The 27,684-nt window shown below is 43.6% G+C and overlaps 1 protein-coding gene across 4 annotated transcripts in view; it reads left to right on the top strand.

Moving 5' to 3' along the window:
• Positions 1-1,161: 1,161 nt before the first annotated feature.
• Positions 1,162-27,684, top strand: part of sema6a (sema domain, transmembrane domain (TM), and cytoplasmic domain, (semaphorin) 6A) — a 143,053-nt gene continuing 116,530 nt past the window's right edge. For 2 of the 4 annotated variants that reach the window (XM_061767679.1, XM_061767678.1), the window contains exon 1: positions 1,162-1,512. The gene's annotated coding sequence lies outside the window, so the exon portion shown is untranslated. The remainder of the gene's footprint in view (positions 1,513-27,684) is intronic. The other 2 variants (XM_061767683.1, XM_061767682.1) reach the window with 2 other exon arrangements.

The following is a 27,684-nucleotide window of genomic DNA, read 5'->3' as shown; positions in this document are numbered from 1 at the left end:
ACCAAAGGGTCTCAGATTTGATTGCATTATGACCCCAACTTGCATTGCCATTGAGCAATACTCCTTCCACGGTGTGTCACACCACTACAGTGGACTCATGGACATCCACCGAGACGTCAGTGTCAAAGGAAGGTTTGCTTTTTCTAAGGCTTTTTGTAGCTTTTTGTTTTTGCATCACAACGGCAAGGATTGAAAGAGCCATTGTCACTTGAAATCAAAATCAGTGTTTTCCATTACGTTGAGAATGGTCAACTTGCATTTACAATCGAATGACATCAAATGGTGTCAAAAAAGCGAGATACGGGAAGTGCATTTCACGGTTTTGTGGTTATTACTGCAGCTTATTTGAGATGGTCTTCTGTTTAATAATCAAATCTACTTGTAGTATGTCCTCATATATTATACTGCGACCTAGGAGCTACTGTAAGGCACACACACCAGAATGAGCAGCACAATGCCCATTGAATTATCATGATGCTATGTAATTATTTACATCCTATTGAATTATGTTATCTCCTTATAAAGTCTAACATTATCGAGTGCTATTTTTCGAATAATATGTTACAAAAAATCTTATTTTTGGGGGGGAGGACACTGAAATGGATTCATGGCAAACTCGTGTCTCAAGGCACCACTGTATTTAAATATAGAGCTATTGTTCTTATGTTAAGAAGAATAAAATGCTTGTAAAATATGGAAAAAGTGAAGTAAATTTTCAATTTTGGTCCAGATTTTCTGCCAAAACGAAAAGAACAAATCCATTCAGCAAGAAACATGAAGGAGACACACACACAAAACAAATTACAAGGGGCCAGATCTGGCCCCAGGGGCCTTGAGTTTAACACCTGCACTTTAGTGCAGTGCAGCCCTTTCAATGGTTTGCTCATTTCAGCCAGCGTAAGTCCCGTTTTCAAACACACCTCGCTCTTCTTCCCAGAGTCCAAACTATTATTAGCAGCGCCGGCTTTCTCCTCCGTGCGTAAAAATAGAAATACACTTGTCCGTAACTGGCACCCATTGACACAATAGCCCCTCGTTCTGCAGGCGTAGCTCCTCCCAGTGCGTGTGCGTGTGCCTCTGTGCATGTGTGTGTGTGTGCGTGTGTGTGTGTGCGTGGCGGGTGGCTGACAGCTGGGCTCGCCTGCGCTCCAGCTCCAGTCTGCTAAGAAGCTTCATCCCCAAATAGGATGACCGTCGGGCGGTTGTCGTGGACGAGCCTGCGCGCACCTCCGTGACCGTCGCCCCCCCCCCCCCGCCCCCCCAGTCCCCTTTTCTTTCTCGTTCTCTCGTGTGGATTTTGAGATGGATATTCTGATTTGAGCGCCCCGCACACACACAGACACACACACACACACGCACACACACACGCGCGCGCACACAAAAAGAAGACGCGCAAGAGAAAAGTAGCGCTCGTATTGTTGTGAGTCGTTGCGTTAAGAATCACATTTTATGGATTACTAATAGACAAGAGTCGAGCACCCGCTACGATATTTGGCCATTCATGAGCTGAAGGTAAGATTTCATTATATTTGTTGAACTTCCAACGCGTGTTTATTGCCTTTTTTTTTTTTTGGTGTGTTGTTTAAATGGCTCCTTTCGCTGCCTAAGGGAGGAGGCTTGGTTTCTGTGTAGCCCGGCGTCAAGTGCAGCGGCAAGCGAGGCTCACTTTCCACTTTAACAACTCTTTTCACCTATTTGTTAAAGTGATTTGAAAGTTTGGAAAGCACACTTTAAAGCCCAATGCTGACGATGTTGTTTTTTCCTCCTACCAGTACATTTATTGTAGCGCACATATGCGTGCGTCATCCTTTTCATGCTGTTTATCCATAATGGAATAAAGTGTCAGCTTGGGGGTACTACAGTATTGCAGGCAGCATTTGCGTCTAAATACAATTAAAAAAAAAAAAAAAAAAACAGTAATGAGGTGTCATCTTTACTCTAAACATATGTAACAAGGGGAACTTTTAAACATGCTGCTCTTTAACAAACGAGATGTATTGTTTACCGCTGGTTTAAGCTCCCTTATAAATCCTAACAAGTCTCATCTAGATTGATAATAAAAATGTTTAATGAGTAGAACACATGGTTCCTTTATTGGATACGGTACAATTCAAAATAACAGTAGTGATTTACATGCATGCATGAGGCGGATGTGTCCAATGCCATGTATTGGGATTGCTTAAGTTACTTGTAATATGAAGCTATTGATTATGTATTGGTCACACTGGGTTAAAGTGTGGCAGCAGGCTTTGGCTGCTCACTCAGACTGGGGTGTGTTCAGGGACAGCTTGTGCATGCTGCAGGGAAACCATTAGTGGTCACTATTGCTCTAGTCCAACATCAGTGTTGCAATTTCTAACCAAATTTCATCTGTTAAAAAGTTGTTGTTTCCATGCTGTTCCCTGTTGCTTTTTTAAACAAGCATGGAGAGGAGAAGAAGGTCTCAACAAGCCACAAGCGCAAGGTTCGAATGACAACACCCGGGCGCTCCCAGTGGTTTTCTTCTCCCTCTGCTACATAGTGATGATAAATATATAGCACTGACATGATTTTATTTTCCGTGTATTGGGAACAACCTTAAAGGTGTGGTAGTTTTGCTGTTTATTTTTTTTTTTTACTGATGCGACCCTATTTCTGTTGGCATTGAACTACACCGATCTCCATTGTGAAATTGCAATTTAAAAATGTTTTTGCCCTCAAGGCACACAAATCTCCTGGAGGCATTTTAGAGAAGGGCTGTATAAATATGGCCACTCCGTCTTCCAGAGGCTCCCAAAAAGCTCAAACCAGTGCTTATGCGCCTTGTAGCAATTCATACGCTGACATGTTGTATTGCGGAGAGATGCATTACAGTAATACTACTTTGGAATCCAGCAGTAGAGCTGTATGTTGGAGCGTTGCTCTGTGAAGCGTTTGATTCACCGATCCTCTAACAATAGCAATCGTGTGTGACTGATGTGTATTCGTCACACTGTGCATGTGTGTCTATGTGTGTGTGAGTGTGTGTGAGCGAGAGAGAGAAACAGAGAGAGAGAGAGAGAGCGAGGAAGAGGGGACCAACAGGAGAGAGTTGGTGTTTAAATGTGCCACTTGAGGAAAGACGCTGCCTGAATACAGTGGCTTTGAATAATTGATAAATGGCTTTGCTTCTTTTCAAATGAATTGGCCTCCTTCTCTAAACAATGAGGCCAGTCAAGCTGCTTTTAACTGTCACTGCTCATTCAATGAGCGTCAAAACCAATGCATTCAATAGTAGGTGCGTTTATGTGTATTTCATAGAAGCCATGTTTTATTAATGCACACCCTCGGTGTGTGGGCTTGCTGGGGGTTTTCGAGACAATTGTATAGCATCAAACCCTTTGTACTCGTTGGATTGATTTGAGATTATACCTCACATTATCCATCCAGCGGCACGGTGGACGATTCGACTGGTTAGAGCGTCTGCCTCACAGTTCTGAGGACCGGGGTTCAATCCCCGGCCCCGCCTGTGTGGAGTTTGCATGTTCTCCCCGTGCCTGCGTGGGTTTTCTCCGGGCACTCCGGTTTCCTCCCACATCCCAAAACATGCATGGTAGGTTCATTGACAACTCTAAATTGCCCGTAGGCGTGAATGTGAGTGCGAATGCTTGTTTGTTTGTATGTGCCCTGCGATTGGCTGGCAACCAGTTCAGGGTGTACCCCGCCTCCTGCCCGATGATAGCTGGGATAGGCTCCAGCACGCCCGCGGCCCTCGTGAGGAGAAGTGGCTCAGAAAATGGATGGTCCATCCATTTTCTGTAGTGCTTGACCTAAGTGAGCGGTAGCCTACTTCTGCTGACTTTGAGAGAAGAGGCGTACACCCTGGACTGGACGCAGGCCAACTGCAGGGCACATACACTGTAGAGAAACAATCACACTCACTTTCGCACCTAAGGGCAATTTAGAGTCTTCAATGAACCCCACGGGCATGCTTTTGGTATGTGGGAGGAAACTGGAGTACCCGGTTAAAGCCCACGCAGACACGGGGAGAGCAGGCAAGCTCCACACAGGAGCTGTGATTCGAACCTGGGAGCTTTCAACTTTGAGGCAGACGTGCTAACCATCATTTCAGCCATGCTGCCCCATGTTGTAATCTTGTCAATATATTTTTAAACAATTCAACTACACCAAGTGTGCTATTTATGTTTTAGTTGCCTTTGTACCTTTACAGTGACTCTTAAATAGATAAAGGAGTGGTGTGCAAAGCAGGGAGCATTGATTCCCAGGTATTGATCTCCGTCGTCAGAGACGGTTTCAAATATTGTCCTGGAACAGCCAGGACACCTCTCGGGCTGACTGACCACTAGCATTACACGAGTGTTGTATACGGAACAGCCCTAGGGTTGAAAATAAAATGCCCATTTTCCACTGCATGCTACCGCTACTGTGTTAATACCTTTCCATTGGCGAAACCAGATACTGGACTACCAGTTACTGCAAGGTAGTATTTCTAGTTCAAAGCATGCTGAGTGGCTATTGTATGTGTCACTGCTTGGTTGTGCCGATTGGTCATCGTTGTACCATTATAACATTTGAGAATACATGACAAGAAAGGCAGAAATGATGATGTTAACTTGCCTTGTTGCTGCACTATTCCACTCTTTTCCGACCGATGCGTTCAATGTGGCGTGGTTTCAACAGCTGAGTTGGTGCACTGTGCTCTGAAGAAGTAGCAATAGTGCCTGAAAAATAAACGAATCTTAATAATTGGCTCAAATAAAACCTCCTTTGTTCCTCGCTCCTATTTGAACCCATTTCACAATCTCCAAAATTGCCGCAACATTTACGCCGACTCAGCAGTTAATGTCAAAACTGCCTTAATAGCAGGACTCGGAATAAGGTATAATCATAAAATTATAGTGTGTTTCTGCACATTTCTTTCTTAGAAATACACACTGGCATCATGAAAGATGTTTTCAACGTTTTCCAAAATCAAAGATGTCATACAGCACATTTAGTGATTTTTGCTAAGGTCACCGAGAGTGTGCTGTTACACCTGTTAGCTCTATTTGTAGATTTTCTTATTTGTTTGATGCAATTGATTTAGTTGCTCTTCTCCCCAAAACATCCTATTCACAGAACATTGCCTCTGTGAGAGTGCTGGGAAAGAATAGATTCCGCCATACAGTGGCTTTAGTCACCACATGGTTCACTAGCATTGTAATCAATTGCTAATCACTGGCTGTGAAATGTTATCTATGTTACACAAAAACACACACATGCAAACAAGACGTTCCACATTCTAAGCTTCATTGTGCCGTTCCAAGCGGCTTTAATGAATACAAGTCCATGTCGAAAAACAATGGGCATCCTTGTTACATTAGCATAAGTGATTGAACATGTCGCGTATGCCAAAAATGCCAGAAGCACGAAGGACACGGCAAAAACACTCTCACACTGCAAGTTAATGACAGAATTGGCTCGGTGTATTGTTGGTGTTTTGTCTGATGGTCCTTGGCAAGGCATTGTTGTTTTGAAACAAAGTGAATCAGAAAGCTAGCCCATTGACTTGGAGGAACGTTTTATAGGCCAAACTCGGCCAAATGGGCTCTGGATGAAAAAGCATCAAACATCCTGGAGCATTTACAATCAGCTTAAAATATCATGGAATTGTTGTTGTTGTTTTTAATGCTCACCGTAGTCCATGGAACATGTCAAAATGCTTTTGTCACAGCTGAGTTGGGTTGCCTGTCATTAGTCAAATGGAACGGAGAGGGGGATGCATTAGCAGAGATAATCCGAAAGCAGTAGCAGCAGGGCTTTGTGTCATCACTTGACAGTAGATGGATGAAGTCTTGCACTATCGGTCCGGGCTGCAAAGAGAGACTTAACAAAAAAATGTTTACAGCGCATCAGAGTCTGAAACAAGTTTTATTTTGAAAATCAGGTACATCTGCCTGTGCCCCTGTATAAACTACTTCATCTCAGTCATGTTGTACTGTGGTTAAAAAGCACTGCGTACACTTTTCGACAAATCTGCTAGAAAAACGACTGGATACCTTGTTGCCATTTCCAACATACTATTTTTGTGAAGCTTCGAAGTATTCTCCCCACCGACACGCCTTCCCATGAGGAAGCAGAGTCTGGGTTCACTGAGGCGGGCTCTCCTATCTCTGGGTTTGAGGTCACCGAGGTAGTTAAAAAGCTCCTCGGTGGCAGAGTTTGGTCCGCATATAAGTAAGTTGGACTCATTCCCGGTGAGGGTTGGACTACGCCAAGGCTGCCCTTTGTCACCGATTCTGTTCATAACCTTTATGGACAGAATTTCTAGGCGCAGCCGAGGCATAGAGGGGGTCCGGTTTGGTGGCCTCAGTATTGCATCTCTGCTTTTTGCAGATGATGTGGTTCTGTTGGCTTCATCAAGCCGTGACCTCCAACTCTCACTGGAGCAGTTCGCAGCCGAGTGTGAAGCGGCTGGGATGAGAATCAGCACCTCCAAATCTGAGACCATGGTCCTCAGTCGGAAAAGGGTGGCATGCCCTCTCCAGGTCGGGGATGAGATCCTGCCCCAAGTGGAGGAATTTAAGTATCTTGGGGTCTTGTTCATGAATGATGGAAGAATGGAACGGGAGATTGACAGGCGGATCGGTGCAGCGTCTGCAGTGATGCGGACTTTGTATCGGTCCGTTGTGGTAAAGAAGGAGCTAAGCCGAAAGCCGAAGCTCTCAATTTACCGGTCGATCTACGTTCCTACCCTCACCTATGGTCACGAGCTGTGGGTCGTGACCGAAAGAACAAGATCCCGGATACAAACGGCCAAAATCAGTTTTCAGTGCAGGGTGTCCGGGCTCTCCCTTAGAAATAGGGTGAGAAGCTCGGTCATCCGGGAGGATCTCAGAGTAGAGTCGCTGCTCCTCCACATCGAGAGGAGCCAGATGAGGTGGCTGGGGCATCTGATTCGGATGTCTCCCGGATGCCTCCCTGGTGAGGTGTTCCGGACACATTCCACCGGCAGGAGACCCCGGGGACGACCCAGGACACGCTGGAGAGACTACGTCCTTCGGCTGGCCTGGGAAGGCCTCTGGATTCCCCCGGAAGAGCTGGATGAAGTGGCTGGGGAGTGGGAAGTCTGGGCGTCCCTGCTCAAGCTACTGTCCCCGCGGCCCAACCCCGGATAAGGGGTAGAAAATGGATGGATGAATATTGTTTTGAAGCATAGTAGACTGCACAAGTGAAATGCTTCAGGTGTCATTGTCTCCCATTACCTCAAGATGGGATCAGCTCGTTGAAGTGCATTTACAACAACTACATTCAGCATAAAGGTGAGCTGTATTTTTAGTAGTTTTTATTTGTTTCAAAATATTGTTTTAGCTGAAACCAGTCTGTGGTGCAAAAAAGGTTTGGGACCGCTCCATTAGACTTAGTCTACAAAGCATCGAAAGCAGTCCAATGTGGTTCACTTACGCTGTTGTTCTTTCCACCAAACGGGGCAGTTTAGGTCAGCTTGTTTTAGTACAGTACAGAACCCTGCTCGACTTAGGCAAGCTGAATGGTGAGCCCTGCTGCAGCTACATAAATAGCGTGACTTCATACGACGACAAAACTGTGTCAACTTGCCAATGAATGTAACATGGTACTGTGCTAAGAGATGACAATAGCCTTAAATGATGAACACATAAGACCCTGAATCCACTCTCTGTTGTAATCCACTGTTCTCTTTCTAAGGAGGTTTTTGTTTCCCTTATATACTACTTCAGGGATTCCCTAAGTGTGGCACGCCTGGTACAATAATTACACATTTACATTGGGGTTTTCCCAAGTGTGATTTGTTAAGAAAAATATATGAATGTTAAACATAAGGATTTCCTCTATAAGATTTACACTAAAACCATATAATTCATTAATTAATTCATTCATTTTCTGTACCGCTTATCCTCAATAGGGTCGCGGGTGTGCTGGAGCGCGGGGTACACCCTGAACTGGTAGGCAGCCAATCACAGGGCACACATAAACAATCAACCATTTGCACTCACAGTCACACCTACGGGCAATTTAGAGTAATCAATTAACCTACCATGCATTATTTTTGGGATGTGGGAGGAAACTGGAGAACCCGGAGAAAACCCATGCAGGCACGGGGAGAACATGCAAACTCGATGGATTTGAGCCCCGGTCCTAAGAACTGTGAGGCAAATGTGCCAACCAGTTGTCCATCATGCCGCCTAAAACCATATAATTTAATAAGAAAAATAAGAGTACCCAACAACTGCAAGTCAGTCTTGCCAAATGTCCTTTGACTGTTATTTTGGATGGTGTGTTTTAGGGGAGGGGGAAAAAAAACAACCGAAAAACTTGGCTAAATTGACTTCAAAAATAGGTCAATGCAAAATTTCTGCCCTTAAGCTCCGGCAGGACAAAAAACATACAAAAAAAAAAAAAAGTTCCACCCTGGAACCATGTTTGTGCTGCCGGAACCCGTGTTTCACACGGACATTTATTGCAGACGGATGCAGTGTTGGGCCAATGATAAACCATGCCAAAAAACGACAAAGTAGGGTCTATAAGTGATTTTTAAGACACTGTTAGATGTGTATTGTACATATAACATGATAAGTATGAGTGGGCTGAATGGGAGTTAGTGTTTTTTATACTTACAATGGCAATCGCTAGCGCGCTAATGCTAATCGCTTTTGCTAACCGTTTAGCATTTTGCTGTCTCAAATTCTGTTCACCAAATTTATACCATACACTAGGTACCAACATGCAGTTTAAGGATTTAAGTCTGTCCCTCAAAAATGAGAATAAAATGCATGTTAGTAGGAAAACAATATATATTTTTTTTGTAATAGTGTGGGGATGGGGGGAGAGTGATTATTATTCCATTATTCGATTAATAATCAATAGGAGAATGGATTAGGAGAATGGACTCTAAAAAGATTTGATAGTGACTGCCCTAGTGTGTTGTGTGGGAGGGAGAGGGTTTGCGTGGAAGAATGGGTTGCATGGATTACAACATGTGGGAAAGGCTGGTTATATTTTATTTGGTATCAGGAGAAATATACAGATCCCAGAAGAAAAAAAACAAAACAAAAAGCAAAACTTGTTTTGAAAAAATGTCAGTCATTTTTTTTTTTTTTTTAATAAGCAAAGTAGGAAATGATTGATTCAAATCGTGGATCTGTTATCTGTGGGAAAAAAAAAATCAAAGATTTTGTTTCAAAGCAATGTCGCCCAACTCGAGCCAGACGTGTGATTCACTGCCAGTCAGAGCGTATCCCACCTCTCACCATGTCTCCAGCCCCTAATGATGTTCCACGGGATAAGCCATATAGAAAATGGATGGATGGATGAATGGTAGTAACGGTCTTTATAAGATATACATCAAGTGGTCACCTCGGCAGGCCAGGGTGTGGTCTTATATTCATCTTGTGATTTTGCAGGCTTACACTGGCACGAAGCACCAAAGGTGCCTCATTGCAGCGGTGTTGGGTCTCCAGGCTCATTGTGCGTGTTGCGTGTGACTGTGCATACATGTTTGCACAGTGTTGTTAGAGTGTACCCGTCCCTCCTCCCCAGACTCGAGCGATTGGCACCTCATCTCTCATCTATTAATCATAGAGAGCGCTTGCTCTCTCTCGTTCCGTTGCCATAGTTTCAGGACCTGTGACAGTGTTGGGGGGGCCTGGGGGCCTCGAGAGAGAGGAAGAGAAATTCAAGGAAAGAGGTGTGACCGGAGAGGAGAGGAGGAAATGATAAGTGAGGGGAAGGCAGAACAATTGGAATGGACCGAGAGGAGAGGGAAGAGAAGTGCCAATGCCAGTCAAACACCCTGAGCGGGTCCTCGCACTATGCATGAGTGTGCTTCAAGAACCAAAATGGATTCCATTTTTATCTCAGCGGTGAACCCTCAATCTCTTCTTCTGCGTGTGCATCTTTTCATGCCCTCCCTTACAAATACACCCCCCACTGCTGCTTGGCTTTTTTGCCTCTGAATATTTTCACAGTTAGGCTTATAGATAGTGTTTGGAGGGCTCCTCATCGAGCGCTGCTGCTCCACCAGTGTGTTTTGGCACATTTAACGCTGCCATGTTTACGCCGAGGGAGATAGATGACCGGCCCCGGCCTCCTGTTTCATGCTCAGCTGAGTGTTTTGTAGATCAGGCTGAAATCACATGATGGATTAGAAATAAAGCCATCCCTGAAGGAGCTTCCACTGTCTCATAATACACTACCACCCAACTTACATTTCAGTCACTTGGTCAGTCACTTGGTCATTGATCTGTCAGTTTAGTCATCCTTCCTACCAGCCACCTATCTAGCTATGTAATCATCTCGCTAGCTATCATCTACCTATCTTCTGACACACCTATCCCAATCAACAATACATCCATCCATCTATCTCTTGGTCCGACTATTCCTATTCTAGTATCCTAGCCATTTACCTGACTCCTGCGTTACTGTATTTAGATTCAGAATGTGCTGAATTAATACTGAACCTTATTTTGCTCTCGGATATTTGTTTACCTCTATCACCCTGATTATGATTGTGGCTGGGTGCATTAGAGGCCAACTTGTATCATATCTTTTCATTTTTGTCATCCCATCCATGTCCATCAATCAAATCAATTAATTCATCCTTCCATCCATTAATCTATCTAGCTGTCAAGTCATCTAGCTGTCTAGCCACCTATCTAGCTTCCGACATGCCCATCCCAACCAGCCATTCATCCTTGATACATCTGTCTGTCCATCTATCTACCCTCCTACCCAACTATCCCATCTCACATCTGTCCATTTCTACTGTTCTAAAATTCTACTTTACTACTGTTTTTAGATTCAGCCCCCTTTATATGCCAAATGAATACTGAACAACACGTTACTTACTCATGTTTTAGCGCTAGGCTTTTTGTTTCCCACCATTATGATGCTGATTATGATTGTGGTTGGGTGCATTAGAGGGTTAACTTGTATCATATGACACTGTCTAGCTATTCATGTCTGTCTGTCCATCCATCCATTGGACAGGCATTTTTTGGTCTGTCTGTCCGTCTAGGCTATCCACTTATCCACATCGTCAACTCCCTCATCCCACATCCATCTATTCTACCTCTGTTCTCTTACTGTATGTGTTATTTGCAGAAGCCCTGCTTGAGCTTCGGCTCTAGGCTTTTCTTTTGGGTTCAAACGCAACCTAATGTGGCAGTTGCGCTATTACCACATCTCATTGTGTCGTGCCCGGCTTGTGAGCTTCTCCGGTGGGAGCGTTCATGCCGGAGCCAACTGGCACACAGCGCTGTGGCTCTCGGGTAAACACATGCATGTTAAGTGTGTGAGTTTTCACAAGCCGAAGCCATCCTCTTGCAGTGATTCCTATCCACTGTATGTATGGCGCATAGGTATCCAGTTTTATTTACTGTAATTGCTCAGAAAATGATTGAAATTTATTTAATACAAATAAGGTAGCCCTGCGATTGGCTGGCAACCAGTTCAGGGTGTACCCCGCCTCCTGCCCGATGATAGCTGGGATAGGCTCCAGCACGCCCGTGACCCTCGTGAGGAGAAGCGGCTCAGAAAATGGATGGATGGATGGATAAAGAATTTATTCAAAATGTATTTGTATTTTGTATTTGTATCGTTTTCGTATTTGTATCGTTGTTCATCTATCTGTGCCCGCGGCACATAGTGACAGGCAGAACAATTGACAGTTCCACTAAATGCCAGAAAGTACATAATTCATCTTTTTGTGAAATGTAGTTGTCGTTTTGTTTGTTTGAAATGTAAAATATATACCTTGGCTTCGTAAATTTTGGGAAACACGGCTGTAGAATGTCACAAAAGCTTGTCAATGTGAGCGTAAAGGCCCGGTGAGCAGTAACCCAAGAATGCCTTATTGTCTGTGTAATTCTGCACCCTCCACGTATGAACCCTCTGCAAGGAGGGGATTGCCATGAAACAAAGTGAGAGGGTATGCTGGCTCATTGTACTGATGGCACCGAGGTGCTCTTTTACCTTTTGAAGTGATGAGAGTGCAGGTGACATCACGGCGGTCGCATTCTCAGGTGCGGCAGGTGAATTAATCCTGGAGGGGTGTATGTTTTGAGAGTGGACACATGCATGCATGCATGCATGAGTGTGTGTGTGTGTAAGCTTCAGTCATCAAAGCAGAGGAAAGCCAACGTGTAAGGTGATCTGTATGCTTACGGCACAACAGCAGTCATACTCTCTCACAGGTTATAATCCACACTGCTGCCTTGCACATGTGAACTCGACAAGGAAGGTTTTGTCTCATTATTCATGCACTCTGAATTCCCTCCACGGTGTTTCTGCTGCCGTTATCGCTCAGTGGCAATCAAGGCGCTCCCAAAGCCGCTGCAGTCGGCCTTGAACCGGACGGGACCTCGTCAGATGACATCCTAGCTGCCGGGTCATTTGTAACAAGGATCCCTGTGCTCATCTGTCGCCCTAATGATGATGACAGATTGCTTGCCATTGGCCTTGGGCTAATATTAATCACTTCCAGGGGGAGAGTAAAAGCTCTGCAATGATCTGTACTTAGTTGAAGATTCCCTACATGGAGTGAACATCAAACTATTCATTTTCTATACTGCTTATCCTTGCAGGTGAGCTGGAGCCTATTCCAGCTGACTTTGGACTGCTCCCCAGCCAATTGCAGGACATATATTCACAGTCATATTCATACCTGTGGATAATTTAGAGTCTTTAATGAAACTCACATGCATGTTTTTGGAATGGGGAGCAAGCTAGACTATATGGAGAAAACTAATGCATGGTGAGAGTCCAGGTGGAGACTCGAACCCGGAGACTTGAAACCAGAGCCACTCGACTGTGACGCAGATGTGCTAACCACTATGTAGAACAATCACACCAATCACGTCATCATAAAACAAAACTGATCTGAATCAAGACGGCCCAGCTATTAAGCTAAAAATGAGTACAGATTTGTTTCACTTAATCAATTAAATGAATCAGTCATGAATTAGACTCAAAATGCACTCCCTCAACCTTCATTATTCATATTTTCAAGATATTTTGGCCTCTTGGGGAAGTTTGGGGAAGGCCCTTTTTTGTTCCAGCATGACTTTGCCCCAGTGTACAAAGCTATAAAGGTTCATTAAGACATGCTTGGATACGTTCACACAACTTATCTGGGAAAAAATAAAAATCTACTTCATATTTACGGCATGGATCTCAACACTTTTGTATATACTGTATATTCGACATAATAGGGCTTTTATTACTGCGGTCACTAATAATATCAGAAAACCTTACACAGGGTCATATTACTTCAATTGATATATTCATGGTGACGCTTAAAGCAAACAGAAAAATATAGACTACATGTGTTCCTGCGTCTCAAACCTTGTTAGGAAATCAGGCCTGTCTCTTCCTCTCTTGGTCAGAGTGGCTGGGGGACTACAAGTGAGTCCCTGGAGGATCCTCTATTTCACAATCCAATCAGGCAGAAGTCGGAACAATATTACCTCTGTGTGTGCGCGTACATTTATTACATAGTTAATGAACAAATTGCAGCCATGTGGCACGGTCTGGTGGCGTAGCTGGTAGTAACGCTCTGGCGTACACTGCCAACAGCCCCTCATCTCCCCATCTCATTTGCCGCCACCCCCTTCCACATCCCGTCACCACAGTGCCCACACATGCACACACACACACTGGCCGCGACCACAAGGCCTCTAGTGTTCCCGGCCCGTCTGTCCATCGGCTCATGCGGAGTGCCGGGCTGGGAGTACTTATCATCACTCTGCTGACTGGAGGCCTCACAAAGACTTACTCACATCTCAAATACACACACACACACACACACACGCAAGCACGCAGTCATGAGCACATTGCACTTAGTACTGATCTGCCTGGTGGCTGGTGTGACAGTCGGGAAAATCCTGCATCTCTCCGACTAAACACTTTTGTCTTGTTTGTTTAAATATGCTTTGTAGAAAGATAAACAAACTGTCACCTGGATTATGTTCTGTGCCATCTTTTTACTTTCAAAAGCAGGATGTGTGTGTGACGTTGCTCTTCATTCTCAGAGGCCTGATGATCGACACACAACAACAAAAAAAGACGACAAGCACAGGAAATGTCTTCTGCATGATTTTTTTTTTTTGCCATCTGGGAGCAGAATATAAAACACTTAAATTAAGGTGACCAAGCTTTAGCATTGCTAAACAAACAAAAAAATATTCAGAACACAACGGACACACTTACACAACAAACACACATCCTAAAGTAATTCCTGAACCTCAAGAAAAATCAAACCAAATCTCCAAAAAGGAGATAGAGACCTCAAGTCTTGAATTTTAGATTAGCAATAACACATATATGTGTGCGTGTGTGTTAGCAGGATAACACAAAAATAGGACACCCACTAAATTTTTGTGTGGTCAAGGAAGATACGTTTGATTATATGTGGCCTGCAATTGTCTGCTGACCAGTCCAGGGTGTTTCTCGGCTTTCACCTAAAGTTTAGCTGGTATAGGCTAAAACTCACCCTTACCCCTAATGAGGACAAGCGCTGTAGAAAATGGATGAATGGGCGGATACAATTCAGAAACCATGGACTGTTCTTTCTGTCATTCATTACCTGGGCCTTTAGCAAACAAGTTATTGTGCACTACTGCCTCCTGCAGGGCTGGAGTGGAACAGCATTATTTACAATTTACGACCTTTAGACCTGGTTTGGATTAAGGAAGTCTATTTAGAATTGCTGAAATTCTTATTAAATAGATTGCTTGTACTCGATGTTTTTTGACATTTAGCAAACACCAATGTAAATCTCTTTGGCATTTTTATTTGTGATACACAAGGAGTGGAACAATATCCCTTGCAATTTACGACTTTTTGACTTTTGTTGGGGGGGGGGGGGGGGGGGGGGTGGATTTATGAAGATTTTGTGTGTCATTGTAAAATATCTGATTGATTTTGTTTTTCTCCTTGATTGGTTTGGCAAATGGCAAATATTTAGCAATATTGAATACTGCCTCCTGCAGGACTGGAGTAGAACAGTATCGAAGTGGAAATTATTTGCAGACTTTTGGACATTCTCCTGAGACAAATTTAGGAAAATGTTACTTATCTTGGCATGGCCCATCCTCTTTCTTCTTTGATAGTTATTTTTAATCTGTTTTGCAAACACTTTGTAATGTGAAATACCACCCCCTGCAGGAGTGGAATGGAATATTACTGACCACAACTTCTGACTGTTCCACTTTTCTGGCTCACAGTTAAAGTGATCATCCATTGAATTTGGAGGTGACAAAGGTTCATGTCTTGTCAGAGGCCTGTACTATCTCACTGTTCTTGAAGCAGTGAACGCATTTATTGTATTACATTAATGGAAGCCATAGAGATCAGTGCTAAATCTAATTAATTCAATGGGACTTTTAAGCATCACATCTCAGGGAAGGCTGGGAAATAATAGATCTATGACAGACAGCACTGATGAAGATAGAGCAATCAAGCAAGAGCAAGCAGACTGCCAGGTGTTATAAGAGCTGCAGAAATGGGAAGTAATCAGGAAGATGTATGTATCTCTATGTAGAGAGAAGCGAGAGAAGGAAGCCAGCCTTTCAGAGCCTCTAATAGAAAGTGTCTGGACAGTTGGCGAAGGAGACAGGAAGTGAGGGGCTGATGCTCCGACAGTGAGGGTGATTAAGCCAAGATAAATAACGTTCTACCTTCTTTAACGCACACAAAAGCCGCACCGCATGCGTGTGGGTCGTGAGGCGAGAGGCTTGACAGGCAGGAAAGAGTGACAAGCTGCGAGTCAGGCGGGCAGAAAAGAGAAGTAGTGCCTCGCATGATAATGTATTCATTCATCGCCCCGCTTTTGATAATGTTGGCAGCATGCTTGGCTTGACTCATTCATCAGTGTCTACCGGGGGCCCTTTCAGCTTATTTGCGAACAAGCCTCTTTGCTGGGCTTTTAAAATTTGCTCCACTGGATTATTAGGGAGGCCAGTGGTCAGCGAAGGTGTGTGAACATTTGATTCTGATGTGTGTGTTTGCATACTGTGTGTGTGTGTGGAAAGACTATGAATTCTGCTGTGTGGTTTGCTTGGCTACAGAAACTGCATTCAGAATCAGTGCATGGTCTTGTCTGTTTCACTGAAAGCTTCATTTCACGTAAGAATATACATTTTATTTCTCTCAAATGTACTGATCGTTAGATCACACTGCAATTGAACCCTTGACTTTTTAATTGAGTTGGGAGGCTTAGGCATGACTCACCACCCAACACCTCTGAAGAGCTTGATGTGACAACATGATTAAACATTGGAGGGAGATTATTCTCTTTTTGGGGGCTATTAGCGGGATTTATGAACTTTTCTCACGATGCAACCCTGTTTGTAACATTATTTGAAGCAGCAAAATAAAACAAAATGGCCAAGAAATCAAATACCTTTGCCCTCTTCTGCCCTCTCATCTTTCCAATCTTTCTTTCCTGTCTTCAGTCCTACTCTGATTGTGCGAAAGAACACGTGATCTCACACACCGAGCATGAGATGTGGTAACGCTAGCTCACCTGGTAACCAGATAGGAACGCATTACAACATCGCAGGCTATCGAGACTCAGCATTTGTTAATCATTTACACGATTTGACCGACTATTTTTCTTTGCCTTTGGATCAAGGTGGCATTCAGAAATGGTGTTAGTGGGCGCAAGTGTTAGCTCTTCCACAGTGACTGGAACAATGGCAGGGCGGACCGCCACCAATTGAAAGAGTCCTTCCTCCCAGCATTGCAGCAACTGTAATGAAATTCGAGCGGAGACATCCAGCAGGAAGCTATGGTGTTTGTAAAAGACTCCGAGCATAGAACTCTGTTTCGTGAAAAGCACAGTTAAGGTGAACTGTTAAGAAAAGTCAAAAGGCAGAGCGCCAGTTTCAGCTATCAGTAGCGTGCACTCCCCACAAGAATGGTACTGTCAATGTCAAATAATTCCTTTTATTATGACCATGCATGTTAGATGAATTGAAGACTCTAAAATTTTAATGTGAGTGCGAATTGTTGTCTGTCCATGCGATATATGTCCTGTGATTGGCTAGTAACCAGTCCAGGGTGACCTCCGCCTCTCATCCAAAGTGAGCTGGGATTGGTTCCAGCTCACCCACGACCCTAAAAAGCGAAAGAAAGATGGATGGATGAACCCACACAAAAGACAAGGTGGCATATAAAGCACAACGTAAGCCTAACTGGTAACACAACCCACAATAGGTGCTTCACAGAGGATGGGGTAAGCTGACAGGACTATACCATTTTTGGGTCTGGGGCGAGGTTAATGCTTTTACTGTGACTCAAATACCTTCATTTAACAAGCGTGAAAAGAAAAAAATTGTATATATGTTTGTTAGTTAGCAGGCTGCTTTCCGGTTCATTGAGAATGAAGTAAAATGTTAGGATTAGACAGATGCAACCGTTTATGCTAAAATGCAATGGCTTCTTGCTCAGACCATGCGTCAGTCGTGTTTATGGCGATGAAAACAATATCACTCGTCTTTGCACTCAAGCGCTTAGTGGCGTAATTGTTGTAAATTTGTCATCAGATGTTCAGTTACGTTCACTAATGTTCCACTCCAGTCCTGCAGGTGACAGACTGCCAAACAACTGAAAGAGAGTAAGACATATGAGCAATTCCATCAATTCATTTTCTATTGCACTTGTCCTCATTTAGTGCCTTAAGTACATAGCTGGAGTCCATTCCAGGTGACTTTGGGTGAGAGGCGGGGTACACCGTGGACTCGTCGCCAGTCAGTCGCAGGGAACATATAGACAAAGACCCATTTTGTTCTACCATATTAAAGATTCACAATAATAAATAAAATATACAACAAATCTGGGTCTGATACTATAGTTTTAGCACATATTGATCACCTTGGCCAGGTTTCACGGAAATGGATGAACTAGTTTTGGAGCTACGCCAGAAACTAACTAAAACATAACCTCTCTCGCGAGGTAATATTAGTGTTGCTGTTTTTAGAAATGTACCAACTGTCTCTAAGCACCATCCCGAGCTCCTGCTGCACATTTACAGTACGTTACATCAGCACACAAGCAAGCGAGGAGAGGGGGTGGCATGGGGAGAAGAGACTGGAGGTACAGCTCTGACCTAGATAACGGAAAGTCAGGAGCAGCATTTTTGTCCTATTGTCATCATTTAAATGAGGAACTTGAATTTAAAGTGACTTAAGTCACAAGATGAACTTCCTACACTTCCTACAGACTATCTAGAACTGGGGCGGGAAAACCTTAGTGCTCAAGGACCACATTTAATTTTTTAAATGAACAAATGGACCAGGTCATTTGGGACTGATGTAAATATACTTTTCTAAATGAGTTACATATGTCTATGTAAAATATGTAAAATACATTTTGAATAAATTCTTTATCTATCCATCCATCCATTTTCTGAGCCGCTTCTCCCCACTGGGGTTGTGGTCGTGCTGGAGCCTATCCCAGCTATCATCGGGCAGGAGGCGGGGTACACCCTGAACTGTTTGCCAGCCAATCGCAGGGCACATACAAACAAACAACCATTCACACCTGCAATTTAGATTCGTCAATTAACCTACCATGCATGTTTGTTTTGGGATGTGGGAGGAAACCGGAGCGCCCGGAGAAAACCCACGCAGGCACGGGGAGAACATGCAAACTCCACACAGGCGGGGCCGGGGATTGAACCCGGGTCCTCAGAACTGTGAGGCTGACGCTCTAACCAGTCGACCACCGTGCCATTCAATAATCAACATACTGTAATTCATTCTCGCTCATTTTTTGTTTAATCATAATTATTTGATAAAATCTAAAAAAATATGATTATATATGTAAAAATTATTAATACAAAAATAATCAATTATTTAATGGTACTAATTAATACAAATACCTTTAATGAACTAATTTAGGTAAAGAAAAAAAAAAGATGATACATTTATGCATCAAAGAGCTTGCTGGGCCAGATGAAAGAACGGACCAGGCTGTATGTGGACCCCGGGCCATGCTTTGCCCACCCTTGCTCAAGAACAAACATGTTTGCACATGGCCACTTCATAAACTGGGACATGTGTTTGTCCTGGCGCCACTGCAGCAGTCATTTGCTTCACACATTAACAGGTGAAGGACTTAAGAGTGTGTGTGGTTGAACCAGACGGTGGTAAATGAGCAATCCCAGATAGCGCATAAAGAATGAGGAAGTAGTGCACATACCAATGATGTCATCTCACCTGACTGGAGTCTAGATTACTCTTTTTAAATACCATAAAGTAGTTTCGAATGGCGGCACGGTGGGCCCCAGCACGCCCGCGACCCTAGTGAGGATAAAGCGGGCAATTTAGAGTCTCCAATCAACCTACCACGCATGTTTTTGGGATGTGGGAGGAAACCGGAGTGCCCGGAGAAAACCCAGCCAGGCACGGGGAGAACATGCAAACTCCACACAGGCGGGGCCGGGATTTGAACCCTCGGTCCCCAGAACTGTGAGGCGGCTATGTGCGTTCACCGTGCCGGCCCCTGTATTTATGTTGAATACAGTTTTTGGATCAAAAACAAAAATAAGCCCCCCGAGCCCCACCCAAAAAAAAATAAATCTATGTGTACCCTGCCCGACTGGCGACCAGTCTAGGGTGTACCCCACCTCTCACCCAAAGTCATCTGGAATGGGCTGCAGCTATGTACTTAACACACTAAATGAGGACAAGCGCAACAGAAAATGAACAGATGGAATTGCTCATGTCTTCTTCTACTTCACTTATTTGGCAGTCTGCCACCTGGTTGGGAAACACTGCTGTAGAAAATAGGTAGGTGGATAGTTTTTCATGTTAAATGGCTCATACCTCCAGCATCATATGTGATACAGAATTTAAGGACGCATGTGTGATACTTTTCAGTAAGGCACACTTAACTATTGCAATGCTTCCCTCCGTTTAAATACTCCAAAAGTTAATATTTCATTCGAGGGCAGACCACTGCGGGCTTGCGGCGATTTCCATTCCCACTTTGCAGCCTCTCAGTCGACTGTCTGTGTGAGGCAGCCTGCGTGGCCTCAATTACCTGCTCTCTCTACCTGGGCCACTTGCATAATAAAGCGCTACTATCGCCGCTCGGCCTGCAGAAGGCAGTCGGATAGCCTCTTGGCCTGTAACACGGGGCTAATTAATGGAGTAAATGTTGCCCGAGTTGTGACTACAGCATCAGCGGAGTACGAGGGGAGGTGCCTTAATTAATTGATTGTTTTTTTTGGAATGCTCTGCTGGTCAATAGAATGGAAGAGTTGTACTTTTTAAATGGTGGAATCAAGCTCACCGGCCGTGGGATTAGTACGCACAATATAATGTCCATCCATCCATCCATTTTCTGAGCCGCTTCTCCTCACTAGGGTCGCGGGCGTGCTGGAGCCTATCCCAGCTGTCATCGGGCAGGAGGCGGGGTACACCCTGAACTGGTTGCCAGCCAATCGCAGGGCACATAGAAACTAACAACCATTCGCACTCACAGTCATGCCTACGGGCAATTTAGAGTCTCCAATTAATGCATGTTTTTGGGATGTGGGAGGAAACCGGAGTGCCCGGAGAAAACCCACGCAGGCACGGGGAGAACATGCAAACTCCACACAGGCGGGGACGGGGATTGAACCCCGCACCTCAGAACTGTGAGGCTGACGCTCTAACCAGTCGGCCACCGTGCCGCCCAATATAATGTCATCCAGTACAAATTTGTGTATAAAGAGTAAAGCTAAGATTTCGCTTACACTATCGGAGAGTTGTTACTTTTTGGATCTGTTAACTAGTTGTGAAATGACATGACCAAAATCCATGAAAACTTTGGTTCATCGGCCGACGAAGAACCTATTCAATTGGGATTGAGATAAGAATCGATTAATAACTATCCACCCATCCATCCATTTTCTGAGCCGCTTCTCCTCACTAGGGTGACGGGCGTGCTGGAGCCTACCGCAGCTGTCATCGGGCAGGAGGCGGGGTACACCCCGAACTGGTTGGATTAATAACTAATACTCGATTAATTTATCATTAAGAATTATGTTGATAAGGTGGAATTAGGCGGCATGGTGTATAAGTGGTTTTCTTATCTGCCTCTCAGTTCTGAGGCTAGGAGTTTAAATCCTTCCTGTGTGGAAGGTCTTAGGTCTTCTCCCCCTTCTTGCATTGGTTTGCATTGGGGCAGTGACCCATCAAATCCTTCAGGTGGAGCTGTGGTGAAAAAAAAGCTTGTCGTATGTGGTAGCTGGTTCAAAACAGAACATTATTATCATGAGATTGTATTTAATGTTTTGGCCAAACAAGCAAATGTCATCTCTTTTTTTTTTTTTTTTTTTTATTGTTCCAACATTATGAAATGATATAGATAAAATAAAATTGTGGTTGGGGATGATATTGATTCTTGGATTTTCAGGAGCTTTTTATATGCTTTAGAAATGGCTCTTCCCTGTGTGTGGATCACAGAGGAATGGATGGCCAGATTAATCAGTAGACACGTTAACACGGTGTTTGCCTCGGATGCTTTTTTTTCTTCTTCACACAGACCGATGACACCTTCCTCTGTTGATATCATCGGAGGGCAAAATATGGCCTGCGGGTCACATATGGCCCATTTCGTTTCTTTTTAATGCAGTTCTCCCAGCATTTACAGTACATTATTGGGAATGCTGTGATATTTGTTCTTTTGTCCTAAAATACAATTTTTATTTAAACAAACAAACAAATATATATATATATATATATATATATATATATATATATGTGTGTGTTTGTGTGTGTGTGGTTGTGGAAGAGTAGTAACAAAACCGCATAGGGGAGGTTGGTAGGTTTGTAGCTCTCGAGTAAATAGAGCTTAAAGGAGATATATCTGTCACAGTGGGATGTATCCACAGAGAACTTAAGGGGGCAGGGAGGAGGACCTCCCAAGTGAAGTGGCTTTGGTTACCTTTTAAAATGATAGCAATCTCTCCATTGGACACATAGCGCAGCGTGTTACAATTGCAGTCATTTGTAAGGGAACAAATGGCATACTATATTACCTGAGGGCGTGATGAAATGCTATCCTCACATGTGAGCTGTAATAAGCTTTGGAAAAGCTTTAATGGCCCTGAGACATTTGCTGTTAATGCTACGTGCTGGTGCACAGAGGATGGTGGTCACACAGGTCCATAGATGCCTTTCTGCACACATTAGCATGCAGAAATGTGCACACAGATGAATTGTATATGAATATGTTGGCCTGGATTGCACTGAAAGCTGTTGGCCTGGGCACAATAGTAGCTGGATTACTTTAAACTCCATCAATTTCACGTTGCATTGGAGTCCATTACATTATTACCCAAGAAGTAGTAACATATGTAAATGGAATTGCTCTTTGTAGGATACCGGTACATGTACTCACAGGTCTGTAAAGCTCACATTGTCTCAAGGTGAGCATATGTTGTGTGCTGGGTTGTTTATATGTTCTTCCCAGCTATCTACTATCAGTGTTTTGGGGATACAGTTATCTGTCATGTGCTGTTACATCAGATACACTGCATGTGCTGGGAGTCAGGGGACTTTTTACTATTTGCTGTCCCTATCCCCCGCAATTAGCGGTGGTCTATTGTATATTTTTATGTCTGTATTATACTGACCCCAGGTGGCCAAGGTGCAAACACGAGAAGGAGCAGCACAATGTCCATTGAATTGAGTAAGAAAAGTGGCAAAAACGGTTTAATCTCTTTACATTCTATATCCAATCCAATTTATTTCTAAAGCATATTTAAAAACAGAAGAGTTGACCACGATGCTGTACATCAGAGAATACAGACTGGAAAAACTAATGCAAATGTTTTTTATATACTGTAATTATGTCATTACTTTATGAATTGACAAAGTAATATACAGTATTACAGTCTAGCGTTCTGGTTTTCTTCATTAAAACCCTTTACAATTGTCTTCTTGGAGGCTGGTTACTGGCATTTCCATTCATTTCAATGGGGAAAGAGGATTTGCGATACGAGTGTTTTGAGTTACGAATGAATGAGTTATTAGGACTTCAACTCGGATATCAAGGCACCACTGTATGTCTGCTTCCAGTCTGATGTCATCATCTGAATGGCCATGAAGTTCGTTCAGAAGTCACACAGTGACTAAAGCCCACTCATATGCTTAACAGAGACACTCATGGGAGCATTAAAACAATGTATGCTAAAACGCCATCTGCTTTCCTTCATTTTCTCTCAATGACAATATGTTTGCAATTTGAACATCAGAGAGCGGCGAGGACACTGAGTCGTGCTTTCGAGCAGGATCTTAACCGTGCGTGTTGGCAGTGCGGTTAAACGACCTGCCTCTTGTATTGCGACACGTTGAAAAGCACGACGGAGTGACTACGCCAAACTGCAGGATGTCTCCGATTTTTCATGTTTCTGTTGAACCCGAGTTGTTGTGATTGTGTTGCTGCCCGCTCACCCTTCGGGCTGCCATCACAAAGAGACGTTCAACACGAGTGACTGATCAAATGTAAAGATAGGATAAAAAAAAACTTTTATGAGGTGGAACAGTAAATCACATGATATTTCCCCCATCTGTGTTTGAGCCGATAAGGCTATTGTTTGCTGTTGCGGGGCCTGAAGGCTAGCAGAGGAAATGATCAAATTATAAGTGTGCTTCCCTACGAGCCTGAAGGCCTGAGTTGTGTTCTGCAGTGTTATTTGAGTGGCTTAAACTTGAGTGGCTACTTTTACATAGACACTGATAATGTAATAATAACAACCTACCTTGGAAATACACCAATTTAAAACTAGTAACAAATGACCAACCAATAACCATGACCACTTTTTGGGACCTACAAAGGTTTTTTCCCACTGGATTTCATTACCTTAGTCAGCATTCATTCTTCCGGGGTTTGAGTTCTGTCTGTCTCAGCTGTCGTTGGCTGATCTTTTAGTCACCGTTCACGCAGTGATTAAGATCTCGTACATTCTCTACATATGAATCATCATACGCTGCACTTTTGATTTTGTTCCATTTGGGTCTCCTGGAGAAGCTCACAGTCATTCCTTCGGCGTCCAAAGCTTTTTCCTCTGAGACTTAGTACCAAAGAAGTCCAGTCTTGGTCTAAGGCCACGGATTAATCTTCAGTTCTCACATCCATAAATTGAGGCAAATAGCAATGATGAATCTATAGAGTTTGACCTTCACCATTGTAATTTGAGTTCTCACATAAATCTTTAAGGTTGCAGAAAATACAAAACAGCAGACATGCAGCCCATCAATGAAAAATGCAAAACGCTCAACAGTACAATGCAGTCCAAACTAGGTCACTTTAAGTCATACATACAATAAAGTTGTATTATTTTTAAGAGATTTACACATGAGTTAAATAACTGGAATGCCCCATGATTTGTGATGGTAACGCCGTTTGGACAAACTAAATTTGGATTTGGAGAGCAGTTTTGTTGTTGTTGTTTTTGGACAAATTGGCTTGATTAGCTGCCTAAAATAATACAAATATTATTTGTCTTTATTATTGTTAGTGTCAATCACTATTGTGGCTAAGCAGATCTGCATCTCCACCTGATATGCGGCATAGGAAAGCCACACCCGTTCAGGGAATATCCCTTCCTAAAACCATCAACAAAATGTACAAATTGTATTCATCTATTATATTTGGGTGAAGTAGTGGTTAGCTGGCTGCCTCACGGTCGAGAGGTTCTAAGTTCGAAGCTGGGAGTTAGCACACTTTCATGGGTTTTTACCTGGGTACTCTGGCTTCCTCCCACATTCCAGAAGCATGCAGGTTAGGTTCATTAAAGACAATAAATTATCCATAGGTGCTAATTTTATTGTAAATGGTTGTTTGTCTATGTGTGCCCTGTAATTGACTGGTGGACTGCTGGATGTTTGCAATTTCCTGGACAAATAAACTAAGTGTTTTTTTTTTTTGGGCTGAAGGCTGATTAAAATAACCTCTCAGTTGCACAGTATCTTGCTCCTGTCGGTGACCGTGTGCGTGCTTGTTCTTGTGTGTGCACATTTTTCTCTGCACTCCCGGCCACCCATGTGTGTTCTTAGGTGTGCAAACCCCCTCACCTCCCGCCTCGTGAGGTACATATTGCAGCAGCGGGAGCTAATCCGGGCACGACCAGAGAAGAGGTAGAGCGGGACCGTCAAAGTGCACACAGACCCTTCTTTATGCACACTTGAATACGTTTCCACGAAGGCCGAGGGAGGCTCTGTCAAGGTGGTTCATTGTGCATGCGGGAAGTGAGTTGTTCATATGGTAATGGCCGCTGGAGTGGGCTCCTTTAGGCCCGTTTGTTTTAGCGGGTCTCTCAGTGAGCGCGAGTGGATGGAATGTGACAGGGTGCACCGCTGTTTTACTTACTGTAGCTTAATTGAGCCTGAGAACGGAGGCAGAGTGACCGAGCGGTAGTAAATGCCGAGGGAGGAGAGAGTAGAAGCATCTCGTCGGCACAATGTGATGAATTCCTCTGAAGTGGCTAATGAGCCTGCATGTCCAAAATCATCAGCATTCTCATTTATTTTTATTTAGGCTTCCATTTACAGTTTGTCTATTTATTGCTTGCTTTTTTTTTTTCTTCTAAATTTTCTAGGTCAGGAAGAAGCTGAGGCTTGTCTCTGCTCATTACGCCACATGAATGCAACAGTCTTACAGTGAAACAGTGAGAGACAATGAACATGCCTTCTCTGATTTACCATCATTTATTATGCGCAGTGTGTGCTGCTGGCAATTAAACGGTTGTCACCGGCCGCAAAATTAGGTTCACTTACACATTCTAATGATATTCCAATATGAGAGCTGTGTCAAAATGTGAGTTTACAAAGATGATTCTTTGTTTTTAATTGTTATTAATTAAGTCAACAATACCATATCTGCAACGCAAACCATCTGCTGCCAATGCGCCTAAATGAATATACTGTACCTTGTACTAGTGGCGGGCAGTCCATTTAGTACCTGGGCCTTTAGTGGGGACTAAATCCCCCTCTTAATACCACCGCTATTACATTGCAATTACAAAAACCATCAATACTACATAAAAACACAATATCCAATATAAGAGCATGCAGAAACTCATCCAGCACATCCAGAACCTGCTGTGCCAGGATCCTGACGAGGAGTCGCAAATATGACCACATTTCACTTCTTCTTCAGAAACTCCACTGGCTACCTGTCTGCTACCGAATATAAACTCTGCCTACTTACCCACCAGTGTCTCCATGGCAATGCTCCTGCTAGCCTAAAGAGTTTCTTAGGCAACACAACCTCAAGGTGCCATCGGTCCTCCAACACCCACTCCCTCCACCAGCCCAGGACTAAACTCGCCACCATGGGAGACAGGGCCCAGATTCGAAGATTTGAGTCTCAGAACTGTGCGGCAGAGGTGGTAACCACTCGTCGCTCTGTGCTGCCTCTATAGAGACAGTTTAACTGTGATCTAATACAAATGTGTTACTCCACTACATTGTAATTCACACTGTGAGAAATTAGAACATTTATGAAATTCTTAGTCAGTACTAAATAGTTTTTTAAAGAGAAACACGATGTGATAAGTGGGAAATAACGTGTGTGTGTGTGTGTGTGTGTGTGTGGTCCGCTGTACCACCTGACAGCCGGCTCCTTTTCGCAGGAAGGCAGTGGACAGAGATGAGGAGAGGAGAAAAAGATTAAGTCAGTCCACTCTCTACCCTGGAGGTCACACACTAATCTTAAAAAAAAAGTGCAGCCATTCCTATCATTTGGGTTAAGGCCCAGGCTATTTTAGGTCTCGCTCTGGACGTCTTGTATGGATCTATTGCCTTGCACCTAACATCTCCTTCTCTTCACGTGTGAACGCTTGACACCAACAGCCTCTCATCACAACACCCTGAACCTCTTTTTTTTTCTTTTTTTTTTTTTTGGTGTGGGGGTTTGGAATTTTAGTCCATAAATTACTTGCCCTTTACCCCCTCACATTGTTTGGGAATAGAAGAGTATTCCTCAGGTATGCGACGTGAAACAAAGATAAATCGCTGCCTAACTCTCCAGCCGAGCATAAAATAGCCTGGCTGTGCTCTCGGCTGATGGCCGCCAACAAAGAGCTTATGTGCTTCTCCTTGATTCTTTTTTATTCAGGGTGTGTGTGCGCGCGTAGGAGTGGGGCGGTGGTGTTGGGGGGTTCACTGCGAAGAAAACTCACACTGAAATGTTAGCAAGTTTCGAGAAATCTTATATAATACATCTCACTCTATTTGTGTCCTGCATTATGATCGTCTTCAGCTTGTTCAGTTGCTCAAAGGTAAACACGTTCACATTTTCCATAAATGTGAGTCTTTTCGAGCAGATATGAGATGACTTAGTGACGTCTACTTGTCGTCACGTCTGACATTTGAGAAGAGATGCGAGCAGATTGCAGCGCTGAAGAAGTTCTTACGCTGTCTTTGGGTTTGCATCGCTTCATAAGCTCCCTAAAGTTGATCGTTCCTGAGGAAAATGGAATGAAATGGCATTTAGAGACACACAACGGGCGATCGAACACAAGAGCTGCATCAGAAATAGGGATTTATGTAGCAATATGTTTATTATTGTAGTTTGCAGGCACCGCATCATATTGAGAGATGTTTCTAATATTTGGGGTGCCTTTTTAATGCTTTCGATGACTTGGGAATTTTCACCACAGAAAATTATTGTAGTACCTTTTTTGGTTCAATA

Source organism: Phyllopteryx taeniolatus, chromosome 3, assembly GCF_024500385.1.
Source record: "Phyllopteryx taeniolatus isolate TA_2022b chromosome 3, UOR_Ptae_1.2, whole genome shotgun sequence".
Classification (NCBI taxonomy): Eukaryota; Metazoa; Chordata; class Actinopteri; order Syngnathiformes; family Syngnathidae; genus Phyllopteryx; species Phyllopteryx taeniolatus.
Note: the sequence above shows the minus strand (reverse complement) of the source record. Positions and strands in the feature narration are given on the sequence as shown.